Source organism: Astatotilapia calliptera, chromosome 13, assembly GCF_964374335.1.
Source record: "Astatotilapia calliptera chromosome 13, fAstCal68.1, whole genome shotgun sequence".
Lineage (NCBI taxonomy): Eukaryota > Metazoa > Chordata > Actinopteri > Cichliformes > Cichlidae > Astatotilapia > Astatotilapia calliptera.
Window position 1 is genome coordinate 607,701 of NC_137434.1, and position 7,919 is coordinate 615,619.

Consider the following 7,919-nt stretch of genomic DNA (forward strand, 5'->3'; position numbering starts at 1 on the left):
GATCCACTGCTCATCGCAGTAATCAAAATATCTAATCAGCCTTTCACATCATTGCATTTAGGCATGTGGACATAGTCGTGACCGCCAAACCAAGCATCAGAATAAGGAAGAAAGATGACTGAGCGTGGTTGTCGATGTCGGACGGGCTGGTTTGAGCATTTCAGACATTGTTGATGTTCTGGGACTTTCCCACACAACCATCACAGGGTTTACAGGGAATGGTCTGAAATGGGAAACTATCCAGTGAGCAGCAGTTCTGAGTTATAACAGAATGCTCAGACTGCTTTGATCTGAAATGAAAGTAACAGTATCTTAAACACACATTACAAACAAGCAGTGTTGAGTAAGTTAGTTTAAATTAGTAACTTAGTTACATTACTAGTTACTTCTATCAAAAGTAACTCAGTTACTTCAAGTTACTCGTTACTTTCAAAGTAACTAGTTACTAGGGAAAGTAACTTTGGTTTTACTCAGAATTCTCTTGTTAATCTGTTGCTTCCGTAACTGGATACCCAGCAAGACTGTAAGTCTTCTAGCTTGCTTACATGTTAGCACTATCCTGCCACAGTGCACTGTGCCACCTACCAATAGAAAGGAAAAGATAATGTGCATATTTCCACGAGAGAAATCCCACGCCTGGACCGTCGTTGACTGCTGCCATGATTCTAGCCTACGTCACAGAGTCATGTGCGCTTTTTACATCCAACACAAAAACTGCAGTCGTGGTGCTTTGATTGTACTCAGAACTCGGAAATTCTGCCTTCTGAATAGGAAGATGTAGGTAACAGCAGACTGCAGATGAGCTGCATACAGAGCTGGACTGGGACAGAAAATTGGCCCGGGCATTTTGACTAGAGACCGGCCGCCATTATAAGCCTTTAAATGAAAACAAACGCTGTTGTGACAGTGATGTGCACTGTTCTGATGGTATATATGCATCAATCTATCAATCGTTGGTTGTAAGATTCAGATAATTATTTATTAAAAGCTAGACATTTTAAATGAGAATAAGAAAGAAAAGTATGTCTTTGTGCCCCCCTCTCCCTGTTAATGCCCTACATGCCCCCCTGGCAACACTTTGCTAGAGCCGCCCCTGCACAGTTACCAGCTGTCAGCTACCTAAAAAAGGACCCTGGTGATATTTGTCTCTCAGAAACAGTTCATAACGTCCCTTCAACTCATTCATGTCACCTAAAAGGTAAACCTGTTTCTCCATCACAGCTCTGATGATTCAGTAAGGACATCTCCTGGTTTCATCTTCATGTTTCCCTCTCACCACATATCCAAACCATATCATGACCAGCAGCTTTACAGCTGTGGCTCCAGCAAACATCAGCTGATACTAGAAATTAATATTAAATAAATTCTAACAACAGCTGATCAAGCTTAAACGTGCTGCTGTTGTTTAGCGCGACATCCGCTGGTTTCCTCTTTCTGGCACAAAGTGGGCGATAAACAAACAAGAGAGAAAAGCCGATCAGCTGATCATTGATCAGTTTCATGATTGAAGTACCGGTAGAAACAGGAGAGAAGAGGCAGCTGTGCAGCGTAAACACAGAATAACTCCAGCTTTGTGTCTTTGTCCATTGTAGCTGAAGTCGGGACAAACTGTGTTCCTTCTCAGCTCAATACGAAACGCGAAATATTTTCTCTGAATACGAGACGATTCTTTTTTTAGGGGATGGTTTGCATCATAATAATTAACCTTATGAACAAAATAAAGTTCAACATCAGTAACATAGCACCACCCAGGTGTATAGAAACTCCGTCATGCTAGCTAGCACGCAGTACGAAAAAGTCAGCACAACGAAAATAAACTCCACCTAAACTTGGTTCATATCTGACCCAGATGGACTGCAGGTCATAACTTCTTACCTGAAGTTCAGTTCACCTGACAAATTGGAAATTTGGATGAACAGCTTTGACACAAAAATGAAAGTTTGTGTTTCTATTTGTTGCAATAAACTGCTGAAAGTGTGTTACTGTGTTTGTTCTTTCAAACATATTTGAAAAAGGTTTGAAGTCATGATTGAAAACGTGAATACAATGCTGTTAAGTATTCAGGAACCTCAGTGACCCAGAGTTATGATTCACAAAAGTGCAAACTGCTCTGATGAGTTGTCAGATTCAAGTGAGAAGTGCACAGTAAACGTGTGAGTAAAATAATAAAAGTGTGATTTGAGAACTGCATTAATTGTAATGCTGTGAGAATTGCACGAAAGCTGTAATGCAGTCAGTAACTCAGATAAACAATATTAAAGCAGAACACCAGGAAATAAAAGCCAAAAACAAAGAAAAAAATTAACCAATGTGCATATTCACTGAAAAAAAAGGCTTGGGTTTGGTTGTTCCTTGTTTATTACGCATAAAAACCACTCATTTACAGCATTATTGGGAACGTGCTTAGTTTAATCTTAGAACTAGTGAAAAATAGGAGGTGCTCAGGAGACGTTACTGTCATCACCTCACTACAAGACTGTGGCACAATGAAGACGTATGCATAGGTGTAAAAGTAAGGTCAGTGTTAGAAATACAAAAATAGAGTGAAATGGCAAATTTGTATCAATTTTCCTGTAAAACAAAGCCAGATTGGAGTTCTGAGTCATGGTTAGAATACTAGAATTTCTTGTCTTTTCTTTTGTCTTTTCATGTGTGCCAATGTGTGAGAGTTTTATATGAGCCATGCACATATGCCACATCTCTACCAAACAATTTTATTTATTTTTAAAAAAGGTCCGCAGATAGATTTACATCCAGTTCATGAGTTTTATACAGTTATAGTTAATGAGAAACTTTATTGAACATGTGACCATTTTATGTTATTACTAAAAGCTCGAACTTCCAGGTCGTGTTACTGTCAGAATAATATCACTGTTAGTGAATCTTTACATTTAAATTAGGGGCAGGGATAGCTCAGTAGGTAAAGTGGTCGCCCCATGATCGGAAGGTCGGCGGTTCGAATCCACTTAACGGCTACCCTGAGGTACCCCTGAGCAAGGTACCGTCCCTACACACTGCTCCCCGGGCGCCTGCTTAGTGGGCTGCCCACTGCTTCACTGAGTGAGTGGGTCAAATGCAGAGAAAAACAAGTAATTTCCCCATGGGGATCAATAAAGTATCCATTATTATTATTATTAAATTCATTGTCATTAGTTTTACCTCCTACCATTCACCTTGAGAGCATTTGTACACTTGTAGAAAAATAATTGATTCAAATTCAAAAACACAGCGTCCAATCACAGCACAGGCAGGTCCAATATGAAGTATGGAAACAAGTGTTTTTATTGGTGCATATACTTTTTTAAAAGTTTGTCTTTTAAATAAAAATGAATGGATCAAAGGAGATAAAGTAATCACAAACATTTAGCTTAGATTATTCACATTATTCAAGTGCATATCCCAAACCTGTATTTTTCATGTCATGTGGTCACCTGTTATGCTCTAGCTATGCACAAAGAAATGTCCCACCAAAAACCCAGAAAACAAGGCAATCTGCCTGCGTTTGAGTCACTTATTGAACAATAATAAATAAGTAAACACATACATGCCTCTTTGTGCATTGGAACACAACAATGTCATGTACAAGCAGATTCTTGTCTTCCAGGCAGCCAGCTGCTGCGATCAGATCTTCAAAGAATTTACACTCTTTAACCTGCAAATAGAAAACACACAAAAAATGAAGGCCCTAATTCACGTGAGTGGAATGAGATGGTCGTAATAACATAACATATTCACCAACTGGGAAATCAGTTGTACCTTTTTAATTTTTCCAAATTTTTTAAATCTGAATCTGGGCCATCAACAAAGCAAGAGAAGAGTGTGCAGGGCTTACTCTGCCTGTTCTCCCTCATGGCTCGAAGTAGTGAAAGTGTGACACTGCGTCCATACGAGATGCTTGACAAGAACTGATCATACAAAAGTGATATTGACAAATGATTGTTTAAAGTGCAGCACCTGATATCAACTTGAAATCAATATATACCAGTACTATCAGGTTTACCCTCAAACATTGGAGACAGGCACAAAGCTTCGATCAGAAGTCTGAGAAATGATCATCTACCTAAATCCACAGGCTCTTCGGGTACTCCCAAATCATCAGAAAAGCTGACAAATTGTGATCATATGTCACGTGTTCGATCTATTAATGATGATCCTGTAAAATATCTTTTGCTGGTACAGCACAACCTGTGTTCCCGTAGGATTAAAAATAAATACATAAATAAAAAGATCAATCAGCATTCACACACCCTGGTTTTAAAAGTCTGTTATTATCTGTTTGTTGCTTGTGATCACATATTTAGAGCTTAGTACAAAGCTGTCATATACAAAAGATAAAGTTCTACATTCCCTGTCGCTCAGTGGCTTCTGGAAATGTTTTTATTTTTCAGACAACAAGAAAACACCAGAGCACAGAAAAATCAGATAAATCCAAGTTTCAATACACACAGAGCACGTGTGAATATTGTTGAAAGGATTGGTGATTTGGCTCTGCACAGCATTTCCTGGTAATAAAAAAGAAAGAAATACAAAACTGGCAGCATTGCAGCCTTATCCTCTCACTCTGTACACATTATTCACAAACCAGTACTGCTAAATATGCGAGCATGTATTGCACCCCTTATACACACGATCACGTGTCCTGGCCTCTACATAACAAAGCAGAAACTATATTTCATATTTATTCATCACTTTTCTCATTTGCATATATTTAGACACTATCAGTTCCTTGAGAGAGTTGCTGCTGTCACTCAGACTGACAGTTACCAGTGTAGTAGTGACCAGCTTACATGTTTAACTGTCATGGCTTTTAATGTGTCAAAAGTTGCTCTTATGTGTAAAGGTTGGGTACAATAGCAAAAGCAATTCACAAAACATGATTTGACAGAAATAAAAATGCATAAATTAATATCAGTCTTATGAACGGCCTTTGTGAAAAACAATTCCTCCACTGTTATCTTCTTTAGATCCCAACACAGTGCAGAGCAGATACCTGAACTCCACTCCCACAGAAGTTGCTTATCTTATTAATAATTGAACTTCTTCACTGCGACTCTGGATACTGTAGCTCTTCTGAAAAAGCCTCACATCAAAAGTACTGTACTCCATGATGCAGCTCTCAAACACACACCTTAAAGCAGATGACTCGTAGGCTGGAGAGGAAATGGTGTCTTGCTAATTTCATCATCATTTAGCCTGTAGAAATAGTTTGTTGCTTTATAAGAAAGCCCTCAGCAAAGCCAGAACATCGTACTATTCCTCACTGATGGAAGAAAATAAGAACAACCCCAGGTTTCTCTTCAGCTCTGTAGCCAGGCTGACAAACAGTCAGAGCTCTGTTGAGCCAACCATCCCTTTAACGTTAACTAGTAATGACTTTAATAACTCCTTCACAAATAAAATTTTAACCATTAGAGAAAAAATAACAATTTCATAGATGTAACATTATGTAGAGCGACTTTCAATACCACTGATATTTATTTAGACTGTTTTTCTCCAATTGATAGTTAACTTTGGCAATTACTTCCTCCAAAGCATCAAGGTGGCCACAGATCTGATGAGACAATGCTGTTTGCACTGAAGTCCAGGAACAGAACACCGCTCTGGTTTAGATCTGCCAGGTCATTCACCTCATTGGCCCTCCAGGTCTTACTGTCGTTGCCATTATGAGCATTGAAGTCTCCCACTAAGACAACAGAGTCCCCATGTGGAGCGCTCTAAAGTACCACGAAGGATTCCAATGACGTCGTGTACTCTGAACTGTCACAAACGCATAAGCACAGACAACAGTCAGGACCAGCTCCCCGACTGCCGTCCGTTCAGCTTTGGTGAAGGTGAAAAGTGATCTTCTTACTGATGCTGATGGTGGAGTCATCTTATCTCTCTGACTCATTTTCACTGCTATGCAAATGATACCCAACATTATCCATCTTGAAGCCAGATAACACACACCAATTAATCGAACTGCAGGAATGTCTTAAAGTTGTAAAGGAATGGCCTTTTGGGAGGACCTCTAATTTTCTGCTTCTTAATTCAGATCAAACTGAGGTTATTGTACTCGGCCCTGAAAAGCTTAGAAATATGGTATCTAAGCAGATTCTTACTCTGGATGGCATTACCTTGGCCTCCAGTAACGCTGTGAGGAACCTTGGAGTCATTTTTGACCAGGACATGTCCTTCAACGCACATATTAAACAAATATGTAAGACTGCTTTCTTCCATTTGTGCAACATCTCTAAAATGAGAAATGTCCTGTCTCAGAGTGATGATGAGAAATTAATTAATGTATATATTACTTTTCAGCTGGACTAAAACTCCCTGAAAAGCCTTCAGTTGCTGCAGCAAGAGTACTGACAGAGACTTTGTTTATATAGCTCCAAATCACAACAAAAGGTGACTCAATGCACTTTACACAGGTAATACATAGACATAATACAAAGAAAATGGTGAAAACCCCAACATGGGACCCCCCCCCACACACACACACACACTTGAAAACCTCCCTGGAAGAACCAGGCTCAGGGAGGGACGTTCATCTGCCATGACCAGTGACCATCTGCCTGGGGACCATAAATAGAGCTATTCCAGTTCTCCAATTACTAATGAAAGGAGCACCAGTGCTTCCTTTATTGCCTCCTTTAGCGTCAGACTAGCATTTATGAAAGGAGAAATGAAAACAATCAACATAATAAACAAAATGGTGCCGATCATCCATCCTCATCCACTTATCCTTATGAGAGTCGCGGGGGGCTGGAGCCTACCCAGCTAGCATAGGCTGAGAGATGAGGCACCCCGTGGACAGGTCATCAGTCTGAGCACAGCTGTCGTGGGTCAAGTAAATGTAAATGTTAACTGTGACTGCTTTTTCCATTTTATGTGATAACTTACTGCTATACTGTTTTGGATTTCTATGACTGAGGTCAAATTTCCTTCCATTTATTACTTATCCTAACTGACCTGTACCGAAGTACAAATGAATCCTGAAGACTGCAATACAGCAAAGCTCAGCTGTAATGAAAACTGATTATACAAAACCAGTGTTACCAGTTCATAGACCATAATCTTTCAATTCAACAACCAGTTTTTACTCCAGTAGTGTGATGGTCAGGGTTCAGCTGTGCGTTTAACAGATCTTATAACGAATCAACAGGTTATGACGTTAAATAGAAAACGCAGTTACAATGAATATTTACATCATCTGCGCCACTTTGTTCATTATGACGAGTTGTGCGCCGCAATGAACTATGGGACTGCGTTTTCTCCTCCCCTTTCATCAAGGATAGCTCGCCGTATGCTATGATAAAAGAAGAAATAAAGGACGCGCTGACGCTCATTTCCTTAGAGAACTGAAACAGCTGATGTGGATACTTTCGGCAGCGATTGGTCTTAAAGATCAAGCAAAACACAGTATTTACTTACTGCTCGTGGAAAAACGTTTGTAACTTAAACAAGTGACTCTTGTAGCCGAACTGCATGTGGTGACATGATCACCAGTGTTTTTAATCACATGTATTTCCTCAGCGCGGAGTGATGACACAGCCATGACTCGTGACACACTCATGAACTCAGGAGGACAGAAGTTTCTGGAATAAAGGAAGTCTTCTTTCTGTCATTGTTTATTAACTTCTAATATAGAACTTGTATTTTATTTACAATAATAGCACTGCTGCGTTTGTCTGCTAGAAACAATCAAATAAATGTGCTGTCTGGGACGTAACAGCAGAAAGAAACATACAGTCGAGTTTATTGTCAAGTTTGATACAATAAATCGGTATGTGACCGGAAGAGAGAATCATAACGTTATAAATAAACTTATATAGATTGTTTTATTCTTTGCTTTCATTGTACATAACAGAATAATCTGATAATATCGACAACACAATGGCAAACCAAAACAAGGCATGTAGCACTGCGCGTTGGTG

General features: G+C 39.4%; 1 long non-coding RNA gene across 1 annotated transcript; it reads right to left on the reverse strand.

Moving 5' to 3' along the window:
• Positions 1 to 3,259: 3,259 nt before the first annotated feature.
• Positions 3,260 to 7,725, reverse strand: LOC145419590 (uncharacterized). The gene is made up of 2 exons (XR_013900886.1): positions 3,757 to 7,725; positions 3,260 to 3,652 (listed from the first exon to the last, which is right to left on the reverse strand). It is a non-coding gene; the product is annotated as an uncharacterized LOC145419590 (long non-coding RNA).
• Between the last annotated feature and the right edge of the window lie 194 nt (positions 7,726 to 7,919).